This window comes from Callithrix jacchus, chromosome 5 (assembly GCF_049354715.1).
Source record: "Callithrix jacchus isolate 240 chromosome 5, calJac240_pri, whole genome shotgun sequence".
Lineage (NCBI taxonomy): Eukaryota > Metazoa > Chordata > Mammalia > Primates > Cebidae > Callithrix > Callithrix jacchus.
The window spans coordinates 87,103,609-87,124,284 of NC_133506.1; the positions used below are offsets into that span (position 1 = coordinate 87,103,609).

Consider the following 20,676-nt stretch of genomic DNA (forward strand, 5'->3'; position numbering starts at 1 on the left):
TACTTCTTTCCCTAGGTTTCCCCTGTAACCCCCCTGGTGGTGGTAAGGGGCTGGGTATAGGAGGGGAAATGCCCTTTCCACCTATCACTTTCTTTCAGGTGCCTGGCCCTTGGCCTTAGCCATACAAGGGCGAGTTAGAGAGAGGTCCTGGATGTGAGCTGAGACAGAGTCCTGGACTTATCACCATGCCATTGCCCCAAGGACCTCACAGCCCCTCCCTGTTAATAAACAGCTCCTATATGGCCAGGCTGGGCTCCGGGATTCTGACCAGTCTCTGCTTTGTTTGTTTTGTAAAACTAATCAACAAATTGAGTTGGTTTGTGTTGTGTGTGTGTGATAACATCGCCTGAGGGCTTGTGTGTGCTCAGAGAAATGAGTAGTATCTGGGAGCTAGGATACAAGGACAAAAGCCTGTGGATCTAGAGATACTGGGGTCAGACCCAGGAGAGTGAGCTCTGGAAGGCCAGCAGCTTGAGGGCTTGTCACCTGTGGGAGTTTCATTCCCTTCGCTGCGCACCCTCTGCCTTATCACACCTCCAGGTGGCAGCAGGAGGGGCCGGGCTGAGGCAGGGACTCCTCCTATGGTCTTTGCTGTTGCTGCTTAAAAAAAAAAAAAAAAAAAAAATTGTAAAATACACATAAAATTTATCATCTTAAACAGTTTCTTTTTGAGATGGAGTCTCGCTCTGTCACCCAGGCTGGAGTGCAGTGGCACAATCTCGGCTGGCTACAACCTCCACCTCCAGAGTTCAAGTGATTCTCCTACCTCAGCCTCCCGAGTAGCTGGGACTAGAGGTGAGTGCCGCCACGCCCGGCTAAGTTTTGTATTTTTAGTAGAGATGGGGTTTTACCATATTGGCCGGGCTGATCTTGAACTCCTGACCTTGTGATCTACCTGCCTTGGCCTCCCAAAGTGCTGGGATTACAGGCATGAGTCACTGTGCCCAGCCCCCATCTTAACCATTTTTAAGCATACTGTTCAGTAGAGTGAGGTATATTCGCATTGCTGTGTAACTGTATTAGTCTCTTTTCACACTGCTGATAAAGACATACCTGAAACTGGGAAGAAAAAGAGGTTTAATGAACTTACAGTTCCACATTGCTCGGGAGACCTCACAATCATGGCAAAAGGCAAGGAGGAGCAAGTCACATCTTACCTGGATGGTGGCAGGCAAAGAGAGCTTGTTTTTAAAAGGGAAATTTCCCTTTTAAAAACCATCAGACCTTGTGAGACTTATTCACGATCAAGAACAGCACGGGAAAGACATGGCCCCATGATTCAGTTACCTCCTGCCGGTGCCCTCTCACAACACGTGGGAATTCAAGATGAGATGTGAGTGGGGACACAGCCAAACCGTATCAGTAACCAATCTCCAGAACTTTTTCATTTCCAACAGCAGAAACTCTTTGCTCATTAAACAACTCCCCATTCCTTCCTTCCTGCAGCCCCTGGCAATCACCATTCTACTTTCCATTTCTATGAATTTAACCACTCTAGATAAGTGAAATCAGACAGCGTGTGTCTTTTGTATCTGGCTTATTTTATTTAGCACAATGTCCTCATGTTCCTTTTTTAAGGCTGAATCATATTCCATTGTATGGATGGACTGCAGTTTGGTTTGGTCCTTGCTTTTTTAGATGTCTCTTCCACTGAATGCAAAACTTCAAGTACCTGCATTAGTCCTGCATGTTCTGGAAATCTCATTGATTCCAGACCCAGGATTCCAGCTCAGTTCCCTGGAAAGGGTCAAGGTCAGAGGTCATGAACCTCAGACTGAGAGGGGAGGGGAGTGGGGAGAGGCACGTGCGAAAAGGAGAGACACTAGAAAACCAGCAGTTGGGAAGAAGGAGCAAGACGATGTGATGAAGTTAAAGACACATGTATATGAGTAGAAATATTTATATGGGAGCTCAGGGGTCCAGACATCCGAGAAGGGGAGTCCCTACATTCCTGAGAACTCTCCCAGGTGAAGTAAATACTTCCCATGGCCTTTCTGTTACCTAAAACTGTCAAGCATATAGCTACAGAACTCTGTGGAATAACTATGAGTCCAGCCAAGGCTGCCTGCCTGTCATGGGAAGCTGAGAACCATGAGCCCAAGTTTGCCCTTCTTAGAATTTACATTTCTGCCTGGGGAGACAAGGCCAAAATCTATGTATATGTCCTTTTTTCCCCAGATTTTCTTTGAGGAACTTTGGGAGTGACTGATTGAATCTCAAAACCAGAGATCTTTATACAGTTGAGGAGGGGTTCATTGAATCCAGTGGTTCTCAAACTTTGGTTTAGCCCCATAGCCTTTTGTTCAAACTAAATTTTATGGGGAAGTCAATACGTGTAGCCAAAAGAGCTTCTTTGGCTAAGGAGAGGGGCTGGGTTCAGGCTTTTTGGAGCCTCTAACTGGGCTCCTTGGAGTGGAGCCAGTCAGACTTTCTAATTGTCAAAATCAGGAAACCAGATAATTAGAGCTGAAGTGACTTAATCAAAGTCACAGCTAGTGTTGACAAGGTCCTCTGAATTCTACATTTTTTCCATTTTTGACGTACCATTTTCAACCTGCCTTTGAAACGTTTTCCAAGCTTGGCTCTTAGGACTCTTTTCCTTGTCCTCTGCCTTTTGGACTGCTCTTTTTGGCGTTTCTGCAACTTTTCTTGAAATAACACCCCCAACTTGAAATGCCAACATTTCTCCTTAGTACTGGGGCCTCGTCAATTTTCCCTCTTTCCCTTCCTTTTTTCTTTTTTAACATTTAATTTAGGTTCAGGGGCACATGTGCAGGTTTGTTACATAGGTAAATTGCATGTCTTGGGGGTTTGATGTACAGATTATTTCACCATCCAGATAATGCACATAGTACCTGACAGGTAGTTTTTTGATCCTCATCCTCCTCCCTCTCTTCTTTCTTTCTTCAGCAACTATTTATTGCCCACTGTATTCAATTGTGAGGAATTGGAGTTAAGGTTCACAGTGATTAGAAAACTGAAAGTGTTTTCCTTGCCTAAAGTAGCTTACTGTTCACTTAAGCAAGCCCATAAATATCCAGGGATAAATAGAGAACGATCCCCAAATAGCACAGGGATAACTCCATCTATGTAATATACAGTGTAAGTTTTAAGAAACCAATCAGAGGAGGAACCAGAAGGAAGTGAGATACTAGAAGTATTTTATCTGGGAGAAGAGCTTTCAGTGAGACCTTAAAGGAAAAGATGCCCCAGGGTTGGTGCTTAGGTCAGGGAGAAGAAGAGCATGAACAAAGGTCCTGATTCACTAATTCAACAGATGCTCATTGGGTACCTGCTGTGCACATGGCACTGGCATGAGCCTTGGGGATATACTGAACCACACAGATATGGCCCCTGTCCTCATGGAGCTTTTAGTCTAATGGGAAGACTGACATTAGTTATAATGATGTTACAATATCAGCCAACATTTATTGAACACAGTATTAATTAAGATTACATTTGACTGTGAGTTATGAAGACCAAAACACAGTGGCTTCAGAGAAATAGAAGTGCATTTTTTTCCTCCCATTGCAATCTAGACATTGGCAGTCCATGGCTGACATAGCCATCATACTCCACAGTCCTCAGGGACCCAAGTGCTTTTATTGAATGGCGTCTCAGTGTGTGACCTCTACACATGGTCTAAGATGCTGCTCTGGCTCAGCTGTCACTTCCACTGAGGGATAGTTCAGGAAGCATTTTCTTTTCTTTCTTTCTTTTTTCTGGAGATGGAGTTTCACTCTGTCACCAGGCTGGAGTGCAGTGGTACGATCTTGGCTCACTGCAACCTCTGAATCCCTGGTTCAAGTGATTCTCCTGCCTCAGCCTCCTGAGTAGCTGGGATTACAGGCATGTGCCACCATGCCCAGCTAATTTTTGTATTTTTAGTAGAGATGGGGTTTTGCCACATTGGCCAGGATGGTCTCGACCTCCTGACCTCGTGACCCACCCGCCTCAGCCTCCCAAAGTGCTGGGATTACAGGCATGAGCCACTGTGCCCAGCCCAGGAAGCATTTTCTACTTGGCAAACTTCCTCGGGAACCAGCACAACTTATTCGGCACTTCTGTGGTGTTGGGCTTGTTCATCTGAAGACAGAAGAGACTCCTGTCCTCCTAGTCATCCCTTCCCCAACCCCCTACTTTGCCCGGCCCATAACTAAGGATTTGCCCGGCCCATAACTAAGGATTTGCCCCACCTGGGAAGAGGTATGCATAAAAGGTGACTAAATAAAGTTCACGATTTTCTTCAATTAGACTGACTTCCACTATTTCAAACCCAGATCCAGACGATGTACAGTTGACCCTTGAATAGCATGGGCTTGAACTGTATGACTCCATTTATATATAGATATTTTTCAATAAAAGTTACACTGAGTGTGCCTGTCCTCTTGCATCACCTTTCACCTCCACCTCCTTTTCCACCTCTGCCACTCTGGGACGGCAAGACCAGCCCTTCCTCCTCCTCAGCCTACTCGACGTGAAGATGAGGAGGAGGAAGACCTTGAAGCTGATCCACTTCCACTTAATGAGTAGTAAATATATTTTCTCTTATGATTTTCTTAATAATATTTTCTTTTCTCCACTTTATTATAAGAATATAGTCTATAATAGATATAAAAATGTATGTTGTTTCTGTTTTTGGCAAGGCTTCCAGTCAACAGTAGGCTATTAGTAGTTAAGATTTTTAGGAATCAAAAGTTATATGCACATTTTGGATTGCATGGGGGGTGGTGCCCCCAACCTCCATGTTGTTCATGGGTCAACTGTAATTTATGGAAATAGGACTGAGCCTACTGGGGGCCCTTCCACCACCCTGAGTGGTGCCTGAATGAGGACCTGAGAAGCTAGTATCTCAGGCAGGATGAGTGTAGGGGGTCAGAACGAGGAGCAGAAGGGTGTTCCAGTTCTGGGGAAGATTTAAGGGGGGCTCTGGTCTGGAGCCAGCAATGGCACCATCCTGAGGGGATGATGACAAATGAGGGGACATAGGGGAGCTGCTTCTGTGGAAGGGTGAATATGACTGTTCCCCAAAGGCCAGGCTCTCTGCCTCCTTGTGGACAGATGCTGAGGAGAAGTTTGCCCAGAAAGTTGTCAGAGAGGATGGGTAGTTTCATGGAACGTTCCCACTGTCAGAGGGAACAAACAGCCAGTGACCTTCAGGTGGGAGGTGGGAAAGGAGCAGAGGGGGACAGGGTATTCAGGGGCCTTTGCTAAGTTTCCTCCCTGCTCACTGCCACAGGCCCTTGATAGAGGTCAGAGCCTCTACTAACCCCCCAGGAGAAAATGAGCAAAGCAGTCCCTGGAGCAAAGATGATCATGATGTCTTCTGATGTCAAAGGTGAATTTCAGAGAGATGATAATAAGCAGCGTTATCAGCTTACTGAACACCTACTATGTGCTAAGTACTTCTCATATCATTCTGTCATAGCAGCTTAGGAGTTATTATCCCAATTTATTAATTAAAAAATATACAGGAAGAATAATGATAACAAACTCGACTCAATTTTTCTAGTTTCCCCTCTCCAATTAAAAATGGTAGCATGGGCAGGGCTCGGCAGCTCACACCTGTAATCCTAGCACTTTGGGAGGCTGAGGTGGGTGGATCACCTGAGGTCAGGAATTCAAGACCAGCTTTGCCAACACCGTGAAACCTCGTTTCTACTAAAAATACAAAAATCAGCTGGGTGTGGTGTTGGGCGCCTGTAATCCCAGCTACTTGGGAGGCTGAGGCAGGAGAATCACTTGAACCTGGGAGGTGGATATTGCAGTGGGCCGAGATTGCAACACTGCACTCCAGCCTGGACAATAGTGAGACTCCATCTTAAAAAAAAAAGAAAAGAAAAAGAAAGATGGCAGCATGGCATAGTAATAGTCTTAAAACACCATTTTAAGCAAATTTATTCTCCAATTAGGACTTGAAAGAGCTTCTCTCCCCTACTGGGTCATTTCCAAACCTTTCTATCTAATTTCTAAGACCTTTATTTGCCCCCAGTGTGTTAGAGGCAGCACGGGCTGAAGGCAGCTGACCTTTCTTTCTGTTAGCTCCCCAGTTCTGATTCCCTATCCTCCTCCCTCCTCACCCCAGGACCTCTTGATTCATCTTCCTCCTCGCTCCTGATATGTGCCCCATTCTGCTCATCCAATTATTCCCACTCTTCAAGACTCAGGTCAGGCTCACCCCTTCCCTAGAGATTTTCCCATCTGCATTAATTAGTGATGGCTACAATTTAGTCTCCCTAACACAGTCACCACATTGGAACTGTAGAGCTACAGGAGACCCTGCAGACTTCTAGTAGAGTGTAATCACCTGAGGTCATGGTTAGCAGTGTCATCACGTGTTTGGCATCCTACACAAACCCCGATGACCAGGACTTTTAGGGAAAAGTGTGTTGGTGGAGATGGCTGGTGGTGCAAGACCTACCTCCCACCACCAGATGGCGAACTTGCAACAGGGCACTTCCCAAGAAATGCCCACGTCTGGGAATCACACAAATTTCTGAGAAGCAGAGGAAAACCGATTGCCAGTCTGGGCTAAAAGGAAACTTCAGAAGTCACACTTAGTCCGTCTCTATGCCTTCAGACAAATGTAGTTTTTGTTTACTTTCGAAGACTCACAGCAATTTGTTCACTTGCTTCAGTACCCCGCACGAAGGTTTTGCAATGAGGGGTCACAGAGAGGACAGTTGTGGACATGTGGGGACCTGGCATCCAACCCAGTGCAGCCAAGTCACATCCCTACTCGGCCTCAGTTCACAGGTTGCAAAATGAGGGAGTTGATTAGATCATGGCTCATATCCCTTCCAGCTCCCTGATACTAATCATTTAGCATTTGACTAACTCCCTCTCACTACAGTCAGCCTTAGCCCATTTGTTTTATTTTCATCGTTATTGATATGTGTGTTTAGAACCTTCATTCAAAATAAATTATTGAGTGCACAGCAGTAGGTACTTTAGGATATTAAAAAAAGTCATCTGTGGTCTCTCCTGCTATGAAAAATATATATGTGGAGCTGAACTATATTAAAAGACAAAATAATCAAAATTACACTAGGCACTATAAGTCTAAGGAGCAAGGGAGAGGTGTGGGACCAGAACACTAGGCACTCAGAAGAGGAGGAGTGGTCAGAGAGGGCTTCAAGGGAGAGGTGTGGCAAGCTCTGATGGGATGATAATAGACAAGAACTCAGGGAGCAGGGTTCCAGTCAGGAGACACTTCCTCTTTGCCAGCATAACCACAGTTCCTGCCTTTTAGGATTTGGGTAAAAAAAGTAAAGAAGAATGAAAGAAGAGTGAGAAAAAGAACTGGAGAATGGGATGTGAGGCAAGGAAAAGGGAAGGAAGACAGGGTGGAGTGGGCAGCACCAATTCACTCTGGAGTGACGTGCACCCATTCAGAGCTAGAGAAGCAAAGTGAAGCAATCTGAAGACAGGTCAGGCGCAGTGGCTCATGCCTGTAATTCCAGCACTTTTGGAGGCTGAGCAGGGTGGATCCCTTGAGCCCAGGAGGTTGAGACCAGCCTGTGCAATGTGGTGAAATGTCGCAGACTGAGGTGGGAAGATCACCTGTTCCCCCCAAGAAGGTTGAGGCTGCAGTGAGCCGTGATTGTGCCAAACTGCGCTCCAGCATGGACAACAGAGTGAAACCCTGTATAAAAAAAAATTTTTTTTTGAAGGTAAGCCGAGAGCCACTGATGGACATAAAGTTGTGACATGGAACTGTGAGAACAAAGCCAAGAAGGTGTAAGTCTAAAATGAAATGAAAATGTATAAATGTTAAAATCAACAAAATTATGCTTTTACTTATGTTCAGAGCAAGAACAGGAAAGGCACAGTCCTTTGTGCTAGCAGTGTGACATTAGTAAAATCGACCTCTATTTTGACCTCAGTTCCATCTTTTCTGTCAAGGAGATTAATCTTCTGACTCTAAAATATGAAAATTCATAGCTTAGCAGGAACTGAGACCCAAGATAAAACAGGTTTCAGAGCAAATGCCCACATAATACGGATTCAAGAATCTTGGCCTAGAACAGGTTACTTGGCTGAGAAACGGGGAAACAGCAACTTCTATCATGGGAAATTGTCTTACATTTTTTTCTGGGTCACTTTGGAGGCCAGTCCAGGATCAGTGGATGAAAATGTCAGGGATATAGATGTCAGATCCCTACCAGGAAAAAATTAATGTCAATCAGAGGTTTTCCCAAATGGAATGGTCTACTTTGGGAAGTAGTGAGTCTCATGTCTGGTAGGTATCCAAGTGAACACTAGCAATTATTTCATGGGGCTTTTATGGAAGAGTTTTAACTAAAGGTCTCTTCCAACCTTGAAATGTATGATTCTGTGGTTCTACAGGGTTTCACTTTATTGCCTAGGCTGGAGTGCAGTGTGGCGTAATCATGGCTCACTGCAGCCTCAACCTTCCCCGGGGGAACAGGTGATCATCCCACATCAGTCTCCCACATAGCTGGGACTACAGGCATGCTTGGCTAATTTTTCTATTTTTTGTAGAGATGGGGTTTCACCACATCGCACAGGCTGGTCTCAACCTCCTGGGCTCAAGGGATCCGCCCTGCTCAGCTCCAAAAGTGCTGGAATTACAGGCATGAACCGCTGCGCCTGACCTGTCTTTAGATTGCTTCACTTTGCTTCTCTAGCTCTGAATGGGTGCACGTCACTCCAGAGTGAATTGGTGCTGCCCGCTCCACCCTGTCTTCCTTCCCTTTTCCTTGCCTCACATCCCATTCTCCAGTTCTTTTTCTCACTCTTCTTTTGTTCTCCTTTACTTCTTTTTATCCAAATCCTAAAAGGCAGGAACTGTGGTTACCTTGGCAAAGAGGAAGGCACCCTGTGCCTCCTGACTGAAACCCTGCAGATTCAAGAGTGCAGTGGCACGATCATAGTTCACTGCATAGGCTGGAGTGCAGTGGCACGATCATAGTTCACTGCATAGGCTGGAGTGCAGTGGCATGATCATAGTTCACTACATAGGCTGGAGTCCAGTGGCTCAATCATAGTTCACTGCACCCTCAAACTCCTGGGCTCAAACCATCTTCCTGCCTCAACCTCCTGAGTAGCAAGGACTGTAGGCATGTGTCACCATGCTTGTGCTTGGCTAGCTAATTTTTTTTTTTTTTTTTTTTTTAGAGACAGGGTCTTGCTATGTTGCCCAGGCTGGGCTTGAACTCCTGGCCTCAGGTGATTCTTCTGCCTCAGCCTACCAAAGTGCTGGGATTATAGGCATGAGGTACCATGCCCAGCCTAGAATTTCAATTTTGAGTCCCATTCATTCTTTTTGCAATAGGAACAGAGGTTCTTAACCATAGAAAACCATTGTAGGCATATTTCTCCTCTTTTTCCAAGCAGAGAATTTGTCCTTTTTGTTATGTTTTCAAAGGGGTCAGAGATTAAAAAAAAAAAAAAAAAATGTTAACTGCTGTTTCAGGGCCTTTGTGGGATTCTGTTTATCTTTCTTCTGAATGTTTTGACATTGCATCTGGTGTGGTCAGTCTTCCTCTCAGGCTACCATGAACTGCAAGATAGCTCATATCTATCTCCCAGGACTCTCTTCACTTCCAACTCCGCCCCCCCGCCATTCTTTGGGTCACAGTTGGGTTTAAAGAGACAGTTCCACTTTTACTTCTGTGGGCCCACTTTGATCTGCGTAAACATTCCCACAAAGCTGCTCTGAATCTTGTTCCACACCCTGCTGGATCAGCCTGGGGCACATATCCCCTAGTAGGAGCTGAGGGCCCACAGGCTCACACACCAGGCGGCCTCTTTTCCTCTCTTCCTTATCAGGTTCTGATGGCCTCCACTGGGCTTCCTCCCTCAGATGGGCAGGCCCCCAGTAGATAGGGATCTTCTTGATGATCAGCACTCACATGCCTCCATTCCTATCAGTTTAATTTTTCTTTCTTTCCTTTTATTTTATTTTTGGGGTGGAGTCTTGCTCTGTTGCCCAGGCTGGAGTGCAATGGCGTGATCTCAGCTCACTGCAACCTCTACCTCCTGGGTTCAAGTGATTCAAGGCCTTAGCCTTCTGAGTAGCTGGGATTACAAGTGCCTGCCATCACATCCAGCTAATTTTTGTATTTTTAGTAGAGATGGGGTTTTAGCATGTTGGTCAGACTGGTCTGGAACTCCCAACCTCAGGTAATCCACCTGCCTCGGCCTCCCAAATTGCTGGGTTTACAGGTGTGAGCCACCACACTCAGCCTAATTTTTCTTTAGAATGAAGGTCATTGTTAAATGGAAGTGATTCCCATCTCACAAATTTTTTTCATATCCAAGAGAGTATGGGCAGTTCCTAATAATCTTTGTCATTTTGCATTTACATATATCTTATATATTAGTTTTTAGGGACAGAAGTGTCATTTTGTAAATGAGGGCTGTGGTTGATGTAGGGGCAGGGAATTGGGAGCGTCTTTGTGGTGTGTGAGATTTTGGTTTTGGCATCCGAGAACTTGTAACTGCACATCTGTCTATGCTGGTCTCAAGTTCACATCCCCTATGCTGGCCATGGGGCTTCAAAGGAGATTCAGTAATGGCCCCCTTAGCCCCACCTTCTCCCTTTCCATTTCCACCCACACTCCTCAGCAATCAGCTCAGTGTCTCTGTGCCCTACAGGGTAATAATAAAAGCTAGAAGTCAGCTGGGTGTGCTGGCTCACGCCTGTTATCCCAGCACTTTTGGAAGCCAATGCTGTGGACTTGAAGTCGGGAGTTTGAGACTAGCCTGGCCAACATGGTGAAATCCCGTCTGTACTAAAAACACAAAAATTAGCTGGGCGTGGTGGCGCATGCCTTTAATCCCAACTACTTGGGAGGCTGAGGCAGGAGAATTGCTTGAACCTGGGAGGCAGAGATTGCAGTGAGCTGAGATCATGCCACTGCACTATATCCTGGGTAACAGAGTAAGACTCTGTCTCAAAACAAACAAAAGCTAGAAGTCAAATATCTAGCATTAAAAGCTTGGTTACCAGTTGGAATGTGGAGAGAACTCTGTATAGTTAGTTTCATAATGATGTCCTTAATGCATTATATTGCTGGTTTTGTTTCGAATTAAAATTTATTTATTTATTTTTTTGTGAAAGACAGTCTTGCTCTGTCTTTCTCTCTTGCCCAGGCTAGGGTACAGTGGTGCCATGTGTTAGCTCACTGGAACCTCTGTCTCCTGGGTTCAAGCAATTCTCCTGCCTCAGCCTCCCGAGTAGCTGGGATTACAGGTATGCACCACAATGCCCAGATAATTTTTTAAATTCATTTTTATTTACATATTTTTTTTTGAGATGGAGTCTCACTCTTGTTGCCCAGGCTGGAGTATAGTGGCGTGATCTCAGCTCACTGCAAACTCCACCTTCCAGGTTCAAGCAATTCTGCTGCTTCAGCCCCCCAAGTAGCTGGGATTACAGGTGCACACTACCATACGTGGCTAATTTTTGTATTTTTAGTAGAGACAGGGTTTCACCATGTTGGCCAGGCTGGTCTTGAACTTCTGATCTTGTGATCTGCCTGCCTCGGCCTCCTGAAGTGCTGGGATTATAGGCGTGAGGCACCACACCTGGCCAATTTTTGTATTTTTAATAGAGAAAGGGTTTTACCAGGTTGTCCAGGCTGGTCTCAAACTCCTGATCTCAGGTGACTTGCTGACCTCAGCCTCTCAAAGTGTTAGGATTACAGGAGTGAGCCACCATGCTCAGCCTGTATAATTTAGCTTTGTGATACCATGCCAGCGTCTGGTGTCTTACAATGGCAGCTGGCATCTTGTTAGGTCTTTGGGCTTTATAAAATCCAATAGGACCTAGTTCTTGCCCTAAGGGATATCAAGTCTGACAGGTAAGCTAAGACATATATCATGTACAAATAAAAAACAGCAAGTGGAAAGCAAATGCTTAAGATAGATGCTAGCAAAGAAGCAGGGAATTTTTAAGGCATGTGACCTTGGGCAAGTTTTTTGACCTCTCCAAGCCTCAATTTCCTAACTTATATTATATTATTTATTTATTTTAGAGACAAGGTCTTGCTCAGTTGCCCAGGCTGGAGTGCAGTGGTGTGATCATAGTTCACTTCAACCTCAAACTCCTGGGCTCAAGTCATCCTTCTGCCTCAGATTCCCATGTAGCTGGTATTACAGGTGCATGCCACCATGCCTGGCTATTATATTTTGGTGTTTTACTTTTTGTAGAGATGGGGTCTTACTCTGTTGCCCAGGTTGGTCTTGAACTTCTGGCCTCAAGCAATCCTCCTTCATCAGCCTCCCAAGGTGCTCGGATTACAGGAGTGAGCCACTGTGCTTGGCTAATTTCCTAATCTATAAACTGAGGATAATAGTCATGTCATACTGACCCAATTTGGTTGCTAAGAAGGTCAAATAATTTAAAATGTGTAAAGCACTTAAAACAGTGTCTGCAATGTATTAAGGACTCAATACATGTTAACTCTGTAGGGGAGAAGGGTATTCTAAGCAATGGGAATAGCCCCAGAAAAAGAAGGAAAACGAAAGAACAATTATTCTTTTAGAAAACTCTAAAATAATAGAAATGGCTGAGTGTGGTGACTCACATCTGATATCCCAGCACTTTGGGAAACCGGTGGGAGGATCACATGAGCCCAGGACTTCAAGAGCAGCCTGGGCAACATTGGGAGATCCTATCTCTACAAAATTAAAAAATAAAAAAATGTCAGTGTGGTGGTATATGTCTGTGGTCCCAGCTACTCCGATGGCTGAGGTGGGAGGATCACTTGAGCCTGGGCGGTCAATGGTGCAGTGAACCTTGATCATGCCTCTGCACTCTAGCCTGGGCAACAGAGTTAGACCCTGTTTGCCACCCCTTGAAAAAAGAAAAGAAAAGAAAGAAAGAAAGAATAAAAAATACTTAGAAGACAAATGGAGAGAGAAATACTGCTCATGAGAACACCTCCCTCTTCTGCACATTTCCCCTGTGCTAACGCTGCTTCAAGTGCTTTGTGTACATTCTTCATTTACCCTTCCCAGAGACTCCTCATGAAGTAGGTGTGATTATCCCCATTCCTCTAGAATGGGGATAATCTAGAGGTTAAGTAATTCTCACCAGGGTGCTCAGCAAATGGGTGGAAGCTTTAGGAATCAGGCCCACACCTGCTTGCTGCCTGCATTCTTAGCTCCATGCCTTATTGCCCTTTGCTTTCCTTGGCCCCATCCCAGTTCCCTCTGCCCAATGCCATGAAGTAGAAAACAAAAACTGCCTGGTTCTCCTTCACCATCAGTCAAACTTGTCACCTTGTCAAGTCATTTTCTCCTTCTGGGCTTCAGTGTCCTTTTGCAGTATAGGAGTCAAAGGTGCCCTGGGGTCCCTTCCAGCTCTAAGGAGTCTAATTTCTTTTTCTCCCCTCTTCTTCAGCTTTGGCTACTTGGCTGAGTACCATTCTGGCCACCAAATAGCATGGCACTAGGAATACACAAAGAAGTGTAGAGCAAAGCATTCAGGCCCCTTGGTATAAACCTGCCAGTAGGTAAAACAAAATCCAACTAGCATTTAACAAAATTAGGGCAGAAATACTGAAATGATTTAGAGTACAGACATGATAAGAGACTAGAGGTGAGTTAGGCACTTCCCAGGGAATAAGAGCCAAAGAAACCTTAAAGGAAATACGGAATGGTGCTTGGGGCTCCAGTTGGGGAAGCTGCAATGAGGCGACATGTCCTGTTGACCCTGTCTGTCTGGTCCTTTCTTTGTGGCATCTGGTTGCAATGAGTCTTGTGGGTTGTGGAAGAAGACAGAGAGTGGGTAGGGAGCAGCAGGAGAGACAGTAAGTCACTGTGTCGTGTGATCTGTAACTCAGGTGTACTTGTTACTAAATTTTGTTTTTCTGTGGATGGGACTCAGATTATTTGGACTTGGTAGTGTTATTGGCTTTTTGGGGTGTTACCTTTCTGGATGGAAACCTCTGTGGCTGGTGGCACCTTTGCCCAAGTTTTGCACAGGCCTGCTGGGCTCATTCTGCCCACTCGCCTGGCAGGCCATGCTCAGCTCACGTTACTGGCCTGGATTCCATGTCTCCAAAGGAGACTGCAAGTCTGGCATGGAGCAGCAAGGGGTGTGTGAGCAGACGTGGGGTCTGGCCACTGTGCGCAGCTGGACATGCCGGCTGCTGCCATGGGGTGGGCAACTCCAGGTGCCAGCATAGGAGCCAGCTCTCTGTGAGGCTGCTGTTGGACCAGGCACACAAGCAGCTTCCCTGGCTGGCACTGGGGAATGCAGTGGCACCCAGAAACTTGGAGATGCCAGGAACCACAGGGCCCCAAAGAGGGAGTCATAACCCTGGCTTGGGGGAGCTACCAGGTCTGAGATCCCTGAAGGGTCACAAGCTTTTCTCTCCTCTTCACCTGCAATAGGGCAAGCAAGTGGCATGTTTCAGCCCTGTTTGTAGCTTTGCCATTTGGTGGTCCTGAGTTCTGATCCTGCAACCAGGAAGAATGAGTATGTAGAGAAGTAGAGGGTAAGCAAGATGAAGAGGAGCTTTATTGAGCAATAGAAAAATTCAGAGGAGACCTGCAGTGAGCAGCTCCTCTCCATAGCCAGGGTGTTCTAATGAGTGTTTAGCTCTCAGCATAGAGGGTAGCTCCTCTCCACAGCAGGTTGTCTGCTCAGCTCTCAGCAGAGAGGAGACCCTGGGGTGGGTGGCTCTCCTGGGGTGGGCAACTCCTTTCTGCAGTTGGTCTTCATCTCCCTGTCATCTTTCTGGTTAAGTCTGGCTGAGTCCAGGGTTTTTATTGGCTTCAGAGGGGAGGAAGTGTGTGCTGATTGGTCCATAGCTGGCTATAGGCAGGGCTCAGAGAAAAGCACCACAGGTCCCCTCTCTGGTCCTGAACTGACAGCTGCCTCCCCACCCCCTTGAAAGTGGGGCTTCACTGGAGACCCTCCCTCTTCCACCCAGGAGCCTGTCTGCCTCCTACCCTGTTCATGGTGTCCAGGCTGTTCAGGCTGCAGGCCAGCTCCTGGCTCTCCTCATCATGCCCTCGGCCTCCCTCCTGTGCTTGTTGGCACCCACAGTCCAGTGGGGGCTAAGGCGGCAGGGGCCTGGCGTGTCAGTGCTGCCCCAAGTGTGTGCATCTCAGGCAGGGCTGTGACAGTGCCCAGGCTAGGCACTGGCCTTGCTCTGAGATCAGAGAGGGCACCAACAGTAGGAGGAAGCCAGGCAGCAGGATTAGGCACCCTCAAGCTTGCAGGGGGCAGAGGGACCTTCCTGGTCTCCCAAGAGTGCAGACAGGCCTGATTCCATGGCAGCAGAGAGGCTGCAGCTGCACCCGGGGAGCTCCCACCCCACCACCTTGGAAGGGGTGGGGCTCCCGCTTGTCCCTGGCTCCTCGTGGCTCTGTGGAGTGTGCAGCTCTGGCAGTGCCTCCTTGCAGCCTGGAGCAAGGGATCCAAGTTCTCACAGAGCCTGGGTGGCATCTGGGGTAGGAGTGTCATTGCCATAAGTTACTGTGGTCCCAGTGCTCAGGGGTGGCCAGGGTTCCCTCTCACTAGGTTTGTGGCCCTGCCTGGGGGCACTTCTGGGAGCTGATTGTAGGCCCTGAGCCCAGCCATCAGGAGTGTCAGGCTTGGCAGTCACCCGGATGCAGGGCAGATTGTGGGGACCCAGTCCCGGCAACCCTGGGACGTGGGTTGCAGGGGTCCCACCACTGCCATTGCTGCTCCCCCAGCTGCTCCTGCCGCCACTGCTGTCGCCTCCTTGCTGAAGCTGGTGTGATGGTAGCAGCCACTTCGGATGGCCTGCTGCTGCCATCAGTAAGAAGTCTGGCAACAAAATCACTCCTGAGGATTCGAACTTCTGGGTTCATGCCATCCTCCCATCTTAGCCTTCTGAGTAGCTGGGATTACAGGCTTATACCACTGTGCCTGGGTAGCTCCTATTTTTAATGTGCTTCCCCACTCCACCCGCTCTGTCTTGATGAAGAAAATACAACTTGAAAAGTTGGCACAGATAAACAGAGATGGAGCTTATATCTTTTTTTTTTTTTGAGATGGATTCTTGCTGGTGTAGAGTGGTGCGATCTCAGCTCACTGCAACCTCTGCCTCCTGGATTCAAGCGATTCTCTGCCTCAGCCTGCTGAGTAGCTGGGACTACAGGCGCCTGCCACCACGCCCAGCTAGTTTTTGATTTTTAGTAGAGACAGGGTTTCACCATATTGGCCAGGCTGGTCTCAAACTCCTGACCTTCTGATCCACCTGCCTTGGCCTCCCAAAGTGTTGGGAGTACAGGCGTGAGCCACCTATGTGATTAGTTTAATGGCCAAATCTTCGAGTGCTTCTCTCCCATCCTCTGCCATGCTACAATTAGTTTTTGAGGGACTTTGAGGGTTCTGTCCCCCTATCTTGAAGGGCATCCATGGTCAGCTGCCACAGTGCCCCAGATATCCATTATTATTACCTGTCGGGGGCATAGGCATTGAAGGTTTCTGAGTATGGCTTGATTATTGAGTGTTTGGGCTCTGAAGCCAGAAGGCCAGAGTTTAGAACTGGAGACTTCAGTGAGTGACCCTGGGCAAATGACTTCCTTTATGTTCCTTAGCATCCTCCTCTGTAAAATGGGGATAAAAACAATACCCACCTCATTAAGGGATGTTGTGAGGACATTACAAGGTAATATGTATGAGGCATTTAGAATAACACTTGGCTCAATAATAAGCCCTCAATAAATGTCAGATGTAAAGTTATCACCATTCTTGTTCTCTTAGCTTAAATCTTATTCAGTGCATTGCCTAGTAGAATTCTGAGGCAGAATGAGTCCATTTTATGACCTGAGCAAAGGAAAGCATTAGGAAACAGGGCATTCATTAAGTAGGATGGTCTTAGGCTGAAAGTTTTACCATGTCCAGAATTCTCTGAGCATTTAAAGAACTGGTGTGCAGGCAACGAGCTCCTAGGGAAGGACCAAAGAACCAGGGTGAGGCAGACAGAGAATGCAATGGAGAGTAACTGTCCAGGGATGAGGAACACAGCCTTGGCATAGGCACAGGTGTCTGAGTCCCTGAGGGAGGAGAATGGAGCAAAAAAGGTGGCGAGGAGAGGGAGGAGGCAGGACCAGAGAGGCAGAGGAGCACTCCTGTGCGGTGAAGGAGATGGACTCCTGGCTCCTTCCTCAAGGCCTCATGGCTTCTAGGTCAGGGCTGAGAACTGCAGGTCTTACTGGGCTGGAAACAGACAGGGCCATGGGGAAGTGAGACACGCTGCTAATCATACCTCCAGCTCACAGTCATCCCTCTGTTTGTCATCCTTTCAAGGAAAAGTCATATCCCTAGGGCCCTCTGTTTAGCTTAGACCTTGGTCTGACGCCCAGGTTTTTCCGGTGCTGCTATCATATCTCAGGATTCAGCCAGGCATGATTGGTAACTTCTTGTAATAGTCAAGACAGGAAGTGGTCAGGACCTGGAAATAGAGCAGCCGTTGGGGGTGGGTAGGACTGACCCAGCTCTGGGTGCCTTCTCAGGCTGGTGGCACAGAATTGCTGGAATTGGCCTGGGCTGCTGGGACGCTAGAGATAATGTCTTTATGGATTTCCCAATTTTATCTCAGAAATGGGAAATCTAGGAGTGTTTCATCACAAATGGGAATTTCTCCCATTATCATAGCAATGCTGACTTGAAACATTTGGGAGTGTCTGACATTCTATAGCCACATTTATAGTGAGGGAGAGCACTGAAGTCAGACTGAACTTTTCTGAACTCCATCTTTACCACTAAATCCCTGGTGCTGTTGAGCTAATTACCTCATCTGTTTGTGCCTCAATTTTTTCACTTGTAAAATCAGGATTCCCTTGCGTATCTTGCGCAGACTAAAAAAAAAGTGTGAAAGAATGCTTAGCATAGTATCTTGCACACAATAATCTCAAAATAAATGGCATCTAGTGTAATCATCATCATTATCATCATTATCATCATTGTACCTTCACCCACCAAGCTTCAGTTTGCACCTCTGTAAAATGAGTTATTACGAGGATTGAGGGAAATGATCAATATTTGTATAGAAGGTGATATATGGTAAGTGCTTTCAAATTCTAGTTTCTTCCCTTGGAAGAAAGCCATAGGCTGGGGAAGAGGAACTGGGTCAGCAGCTGATGTGCTGAGGGGAAGTGGGGTTGGGGGAAGAGAAGCCAGTCCCTGGCTGGAGTAGACCTGTGAAGTTAACCCCCTCTGCTGAGTAGAAATGTCAGGGATTGGAGAATAGTCTGGCAATGAATTCAGGCAGATTTAGGGGAACTGACTAGATCCTGCTACTCCAGAGAAGCTGGTGAGTGGCAGGCTGGAGTGGTAATAGGAAATAGCTGATAGTGTGGATATTGGCTACAGCAAGGGCCTTTTGAGTCCTCAGTGGCCCAAACTAGCCTCATGGGGTTTTGGATACTAGGATTCCTCTGGAACAATTTTTTTTATATATGTTTTTAAAATTTCAATAGCTTTTGGAGTACAAGTGGTTTTTTGGTTATATGGATAAATTATATAATGGTGAAGTCTGAGATTTTACTGCACCCATCACCCGAATAGTATATATTGTAACAAATATGTGGTATTTTTATCCCTCACCCTCTCTCAACCTCCCCCCTTCTGAATCTCCAAAGTCCATCATACCACTCTGTATGCCTTTGCATACCCAGAGCTTAGCTCCCTCTTAGAAGTGAGAAAATACAGTATTTGGTTTTCCATTCCTGAGTTACTTCACTTAGAATGATGGCCTCCAGTGCCATCCAAGTTACTACAAAAGGCATTATGCCATTCCTTTTTATGGCTGAGAGGTATTCCATGGTGTCAATATACCACATTTTCTTTTTTGAGGCTGAGCTTCACTCTGTCGCCCAGGCTGGAGTGCAATGGCACCATCTCAACTCACTGCAACCTCCGTCTCACAGGTTCAAGCAATTCTCCTGCCTCAGCCTCCTGAGAAGCTATTACAGGCATGTGCCATCATGCCTGGCTAGTTTTTGTATTTTTGGTAGAGACAGGGTTTTACCATTTTGGTCAGGCTGGTCTCAAATTCCTGACCTCAGGTGATCCACTCACGTTGGCCTCTCAAAGTGGTGGGACTGATTACAGGCATGCGCCACCGTGCCTGGCTACCATATTTTCTTTTCTTTTTTTTTTTTTTTTTTGAGACGGAGTTTCCCTCGTTACCCAGGCTGGAGTGCAATGGCGCGATCTCGGCTCACCGCAACCTCCGCCTCCTGGGTTCAGGCAATTCTCCTGCCTCAGCCTCCTGAGTAGCTGGGATTACAGGCATGCACCACCATGCCCAACTAATTTTTTGTATTTTTAGTAGAGACGAGGTTTCACCATGTTGACCAGGATGGTCTTGATCTCTTGACCTCGTGATCCACCCACCTCGGCCTCCCAAAATGCTGGGATTACAGGCTTGAGCCACTGCACCCGGCCTATATTTTCTTTATTCACTCATCAGTTGATAGGTACTTAGGTGAGTTCCATATCTTTGCAGTTGTGAATTGTGCTGTGATAAGCCTATGCAGGTGGCTTTTGATACAATGACTTCTTTTCCTTTGGGTAGATACCCAGTAGTGAGATTGCTGGATGGAGAGGTAGATCTACTTTTATTTCTTTAAGAAGGTGGAATAATTGTTGTTAACCCTAGAGGTATAGACCCATTTGAGAAGCTACTAAGGACCATTTCTATAGAAAAATGTATATCACACAAATGTTTGCATATCAGAGGGGCTAACAGATCTCCAGGAACTCACCAAGGGACACAGGTGAAGAAACCTGGTAGACTGGTCCCAGCAGCACTAATTAAGCCCAAGGACTAGACACTAGATCCACCCATGGGTTGGCACAGGGCAGAAGACCTGATCCAGGAGCTGCCAGATGATGCTCAGTTTAACCAGTAAAGACACTACCCAGCCAGTATCTACTATGCAACATTTTCCTGCCTTCATTCAGCCAAAATTGGCCAGGGGCTAGTGATGGGGAGCAACAATGAAAATCAATGGGTATCCTGACTTGTAGGCAGAATGTGGGGGTAGATTAAACCAGCGTAGATGAGTTGACCTGAAGAGGAAAAAATAGCTCATATTTATTTACTTACTTGCTTTTAGAGATGGGGTTTTACCATGTTGTCCAGGCTGGTTTCAAACTCTTGGGCTCAAGGGATCCTCTCCTTGGCCTCCCATAGTGCTCACACCTAAAGTCTCCCACACAGGGATTAAGGGTGTGAGCCACCATGCCTCCCATTTATTGAATACTTACTACATGCCAATTACTGTGCTAAGTGGCTTCCATTATTTTTTTTCATTTAACTTTACTTAAAACATTTATTTATTTTTTATATTTTTAAGAGATGGTCTTGCTCTGTCACCCAGGTTGGAGTGCAATGGCATGATCATAGCTCACTGCAGCCTTGAACTTCTGGGCTCAAGCAGTCCTTCCACCTCAGCCTCCTAGTTAGCTAGGATTACAGGCATGTGCCAGGGCACCCAGCTAATTTTTTAAACATTTCTATAGAGATGAAGTCTTGCTTTGATAGTCAGCCTGGTCTTGAACTGCTGGGCTCAAGTGATCCTCCTGCCTCAGCCTCCCAAAGCGCTGGGATTATAGGTGTGAACCATCGTGTCTTGTTTAATTCTATTTTATAGATGAGGAAATTGAGGCTTAGGGCAGTCAGGTAACTTGCCAGGGTCCCTCAGCTAGGAAAT

The 20,676-nt window shown here is 46.5% G+C and overlaps 1 protein-coding gene across 10 annotated transcripts in view; it reads left to right on the top strand.

The window, feature by feature from the left end:
* MYL4 (myosin light chain 4) overlaps positions 1-267 on the top strand; it is a 34,547-nt gene extending 34,280 nt beyond the window's left edge. For all 10 annotated transcript variants that reach the window (XM_054255970.2, XM_017972444.4, XM_054255971.2 and 7 more), the window contains one exon: positions 99-267. The gene's annotated coding sequence lies outside the window, so the exon portion shown is untranslated. The remainder of the gene's footprint in view (positions 1-98) is intronic.
* The last annotated feature ends 20,409 nt before the right edge of the window (positions 268-20,676 follow it).